The sequence below is a fragment of the Sciurus carolinensis genome, chromosome 11, assembly GCF_902686445.1.
Source record: "Sciurus carolinensis chromosome 11, mSciCar1.2, whole genome shotgun sequence".
Lineage (NCBI taxonomy): Eukaryota > Metazoa > Chordata > Mammalia > Rodentia > Sciuridae > Sciurus > Sciurus carolinensis.
Window position 1 is genome coordinate 19857938 of NC_062223.1, and position 6000 is coordinate 19863937.

The following is a 6000-nucleotide window of genomic DNA, read 5'->3' on the forward strand; positions in this document are numbered from 1 at the left end:
AAAGGCATTCTGTTCAACTACAAAAAAAAATAAATTTAAAGTGTCATATTAGAAGAGAAAGATGTGAAAATATTCTGCTAAAGTTGATAGATAACAGGGATTAAAAATCCCTAGTTATCATTATTATAATTCAAAAGATTAGCATTTTATTTGATAATTAAATACACATAATTCACACAGAGTAACTCTTACTAAGTTTTATCTTTTGGAAATGAAACACACATATCATGAACCAAGGCCACCTGCTTCTAATCTGTAACATGATGCCACATGGGCCACAGCAAGGACTTCTGCTTCAGCTTCTGTAGTGGTTTGTGCTGTTGCAGGGGAGAGGAGTATAGCCACTGAATGGAAGACACAGGAGGAAAAACTTAATATTCTTCATCCTGAAAATTAGAATGGTTTCCATCTTTTCATCAAAGAAATTTCCAACCAAGATGCATCTTTTCTATCAATTATAACAAAAAGATATTTACAAGTTGGCTAATTCACTGGCTCTACTTTTTATGTTTCCCTGTCACCTCAGGACATCTAGAAAGTTTAGATATTGTAAAATACAGTATGAACTTTGTGCACAATGAACACAACTATTTTACCAAAAATGTACATACAGATCTGTGGTTATAATCTATACCTGTCTTCCAGATATGGAGATACTAGCAAAGAACCCTTCCCCTCACCCTTACTCTTCTTCCTCTTCACTATTCAAGTGACTAAATTCAGGACTATCCCTAGCTCCCAGAGGTGAAATAACAAAGGTCATTCCCAGAAGATAGTTCTTACTAAAAACTAACAAGAGGATATTTATATAGGGATTATTTTGCTACTTTTAACAAACTTTGGGCATTAGGTTTTATCCTTTAATACCCAGCAAAATTAACTAAAATGCACATATAACAATGGCTAGACAATCTGAATAAATGGAAGGGGCACAGAGTGCTTATCTATGCATACTTTCTCATTCCCCCACCCACCACCCTGGGCAGTGTGTATCAGGACTTGTTTATTAGGCTAGCAGCAGAGGGCACAGGGACACACATACTGAGAGATGGGAGCCAGTGCTCAAGGATTTACATTTTGACGTGAGCCACTGGGTGTGCATCTTCTGGCTGTACTGTAAGAATATTTTAATTCATTGGGAACATGAATTCTTGCTAATATTTTAGTAGTAGAAATCTGGTAATGAAATAATCTTGGTGTTTTCTATTGTTTTGTGTCATCTTAAATTGATCATTAAGGGAATGCATTATTTTAGTTTTAATTCTACCAATGTCTATCTAGAGGTCTGTTGCCACTGGTCTTTGGTGAAATTTTTGTCCCCAAGAAAGGATAACAGATTTAGTGGGTATAGTGAATTCTTGGTTATCAAAAATACTCATGTAGCTTTGGGATTATGAATGGGTGAATATTCATGATGTGTGAAAGCATGATACACACATGATTTTTCTGATGCTGTATACTTATATGCACAACCTGGACGGACATGTCCAACTAAGCTGCTTTTGACTAGATGATCTTGTTACTTGCTTTTTTTTTTAATTTTCCTGTAATGCACGCATTAACTTTTTTTTAAAAAAGTGCTATTAAAAAAAAAATTCTCCAACCAAAGTCACGCCTTAACATAAGGAATTATGCCCCTAGATATAATGAATGTGGTAACAGATAGAAACCTAAAAGAATAATTTAAAATATATATATGTGTAAGGGAATTTCCATGAAACCACGCCGGACATGGGAAATCACATAAGGGAATTTATTAAGCAAACAGTGTCTCCCTGCAGGGTAAGAGAGAAAATGAGAAAGGAAAAGAAAGGGTGCATGCTAGAGAGAGTGGAAAGCCAGGAGGATAGAGAAAAGTGTGCAGGACACACAGAAGAATGGGAAAAGATGGCAGCAAAGCTATAGTAAACATTTGAATTCTACTGGGTTAACAGGGGACCAATATCGGAGAAGGATACTTGCAAGCTGACTGATGAACCTATAGCTAGACAGGATGTTCACACATTGACAAGTGGTTGGGAGGCGGGGAAAATTAGTGCACCTGATGGGTGGGGGAGCAGCTTTATACATTATATTCCCCCATTTCTGTTTTTATAAGAAAATCTTTAGCTCTCCAGTTCTTTCTGAAGCCTTCTCTCTCCTTTCTGCCTAAGTGACTGGGGCTGGTTTTGCAGGTGAGATGTAAAAAGTCCATTCTCCTTCCAGACTTCCAAAGCAGATGGCTTTCATGGACTTCATTTCCTCAATTTGACTGATCCCCTATTTCTACACTAACTGCCTGTCCCCAATTCTGACTTCATTCACCCCTCTAATTCTAGGAACTTCTTTGCTGTAGGGAAAGGGGGTCGATGACCACTCTGGCTTCCTTGAGCTGAAAGGGGGCAGCGTGGGGCAAACAGTTTGGAGTTCCCTTTTTAGAAATTGGGTCAATTGAGGGGTCCAAGGTAGAAGAAGTCTGGTTGGGGAAGAGCAGGTTGTAAAGGCATCTGGGGGTGGGTGCTTCTATGAGAGAAGAACAAAAAGACATGAGTACTGAAATGAGATTGATACAATATAAATGTTGCAGAATCTGGAACATGTCAATGCATATCGCAAAGATGACAGAAGTCAATAATTCCTCACCAGGGGGTGGAAGAACTGAGAAGTTGTTCCCATAACAAGGCCTAGCCAAGGCTGGAGAGGACAAGGCCTTCATATTTGGGAACTTTAACATTGTCTAGGTTATCAGGAATGTAAACACAACATTTAGTAGATATACTAGCAAACATAGATTAAGTCTAGTTGTGTCTGTAGACCTTAAACTGACTAAAAACATCTGACTCCAGCAGTTTCTCTTGATAGTTATTAGGCACATTTTCCCAAGAATCTCTCTTTTGTAGCTGTTAGTCTTTATTCTAGTGGGCTAACACAAGTGTACATCTTAAGTTACATTTAAGTATTATTTCTTTTAAATGCCCAAGAATGGCTATATTTTGGTTTTAACTGTTTTGCTAGGTGTTTAAGATCAAGCTGGTCAAAGTGACCTGTTCCTGTCTGTTAAAGAGTCAGCTGAGTTCCCACAAGGGTCACTCATAGAGAACTTAAGAGCAGCTTCTTAGCTCCATTAGTATCATTGGTTAGGCAGGATCTTCTCAAAGAATGGCTCCCCTTGGAAGCACTGGGGGTATCTCCCTTTTTCCATGACCCTCCTCTGCAGCACGTGCACTGAGTGGCTTTTCCTCTAGTGGCCTCATCAATCTCCTTGGTCAGGAGGTTGTGTGATCCAGTGTTGCAAAGCTCCTTGGAGAAGTCCTCTTGTTCCCTGGGTTCAGGCTGACTTTGAGGGCAAGACCCAAATATGGACTTTTCTTGACCTCTGCATTTAATATCAATCTGTAAGTTTGATCTTAACCATGAAGCAAATCAGTCTCACCAGTCATAAAACAAGAGTACTGGGCTTTAACGTCAATGTCTATGACTTTACAATTATTTACCCCCTTTTATATATTTGGGGTTTACATTATCTATCCTATAGCTGATGGCTTACTATTCCAAGTTAATTTATGGTGTTCACTCTTGTAGCAGTACTTCTACAAAAGATTGATCAGGCAACAATTAGAGTTTATAAGAAAAATACAAAATGGAATCATCAACAGTAAAACATTCAGTTTGTGCAATAGCTATCTTGAATTTTGGCTGAGCTCCCCTTTGAGATCACAGTAATCTTTACAATAAACATTAGACTTTTGAACACAACTTTAAATGAGTTAAAGTTTGGCTTACTTTGAAGCCATTCTGACATGCAGCAGAGTTGCGAGGAAGAGCCTTATCTCAGTTAAGGCGGGGCTTTTCCCAAAGCTAATTTTTCCTCTTTTGCTATGACCAGCATGACCAAATTCTCAAGTTCAATGAGGGGCAAAGGAATATTAGAAAATAAAGGTTTATAAACACAGATTTTGAAGATTAAGCTGAGATTAGATGGAACTCTGTTCTCTGATGGAAATGCAGATCTAAAGAGTTATGTCAGCAACGTTTATGTATGTATGTAAGCATTAAAGAAAAGCTGAGAGAGCTTTCAACTGTCCTCTGAATAACTTTTAGAAATACATTTAACAAATTTTACATACACCCTATTGATGACAGGTCTTATAATAGAACATTAAATGATAGGTTTACCATTACAGACAAGTTTAATTTGGAGAATAGCAACTTGATAAATTTTACGCTTTAAAGGCTTGTATACCTGGAAAATATGAACACATTTAATATACAAAGAATAATGTTTTTAAGTATGTTACTCCATGGAATAACTTTATAAATTAATTAGATGTCTCTAACAAACACATTTGAGTAATCCCATACATGTCGACTCTAATTCACTCATCTTATTGTGGAAAAACCAAGATATTAGACAATTGTACCAACAGTTTTTGCCATCTCTTTCCTGTTGAAGAAAATTCCTAGAAAAATTGATGCTAGGCATTTTATAAACATTAATATTTTGTTAGTGTGACCACCTAGAGACTTCTGAGTTAATTTTAAAGACATTTTACTTATTAGTTTACCCAATTTAAATTGAACCTCTTTAAATCACATGAATTAAAAATATTTGGATTCATTTTTAAAATTTTAATTTTTATGCACGCTTATATTTAACACAAAAGTAAAGGCCTTGTAGTATTCATCTCCATTGCAATGTAACAGATGTTCAAAAATAACTCTAGAGAGTTGGATAAAAAGAACTGATCAAAAATTATTAACCTAGGTATGTAGGATCAAAATTGTGAGCTCAGAAATACAGTATTTAAGAAAAACAAAAGTTCTAGAAGAAAAATGATAATGGTTTTTAATTAAAGCATGAGAAAATGAGAAGGAGAGAAAAGATGAAAGGGAGAAAAGTATTCTGAGTTGTAGCCCAGGAGAAATTTAAAAAGGATACTTTTTTTTTCCTTGGGTTTGAAATTGGTCTCCCACTGCGCCTTCCTCCAGTAGGTAAGGGAAGTTGGAAGCTGGATCTGTAACTTCGGGATAAGAATTGGCTGTAAGGGCTGGGTCGGTCAGGCTGGGGCACAAAGCGGGGCTGGGCATGCTCCGAGACCTGGCCTGCCCCCGCAACCTGCTCCCTGCCCCCTGCCCTCTTCCCCCCTTCCCTCCATTTACATTTCAATATAAGCCTTGACTGAGATCAGAATCCAAGAGGGTCTAAAATGTTCTAGCAGAAACTTGATGCTTAATTAATTTAGCATCAAGGTCCTTTTAATTTAGGTTTGGATGCAGAAAATTGTAAAACAATTATCTCCCACTACTTGTGGGGAATGGTGCTGCTTATATTATATGTGGATGCAGGGGAAGACAGAGAAGCAGGGTCTGGAGGCGCTTGACCTGCAGGAAGAGCCAAAAAACAAGAAAGATGAGAATTGAAGATAAGGAGTCCCCTTTCCATCTGCCTGCTCACTCACGGAAGCTGTGTGCCATTACACAAAGGGATTTTGATGAATTTAAGTACCGGGGGTTGGGTGAAGGGTTCCCAGGGTGGAATCTACCAAATTGGAGGACCCAGATTCCGTGGTGGGGACTGATACAGCCGAGTCTGTGGCCAGGTCATCCCGAGGCCAGAGTACTGGGCTGGAGATGAGGGGCAACACATTGATCATGTCATCACAAAAACATCATGTGGGGCCAGGCAAAAGCCGAGAAGAGTTGAGGACATGATGTTGAGAACAGGGTGATATCTGTGCTGCTAACTGTCTCAATCACCCAGATGCAGGCCATACAGGACAAACAGGACTGCTGGGCCCCTGTGCTTACCAAGGTTGTTAAGAGATATTTGTCTGAGGAATGTGCGGTTTCCTGGAGATCTTATCTGTCAAGGACAGGGGGGGCTTAGCCCCGACTCATCTCCTGCATAGTTCACCCCTTCCCTCCTCCCTTCTTCCACTAGGGCTGTTCAGTTCTGGGAGGACCCAATGAGAATCAAATAGATTGGCAGGACCCAACCAGAGGAGGACTAATGTTTAGCTG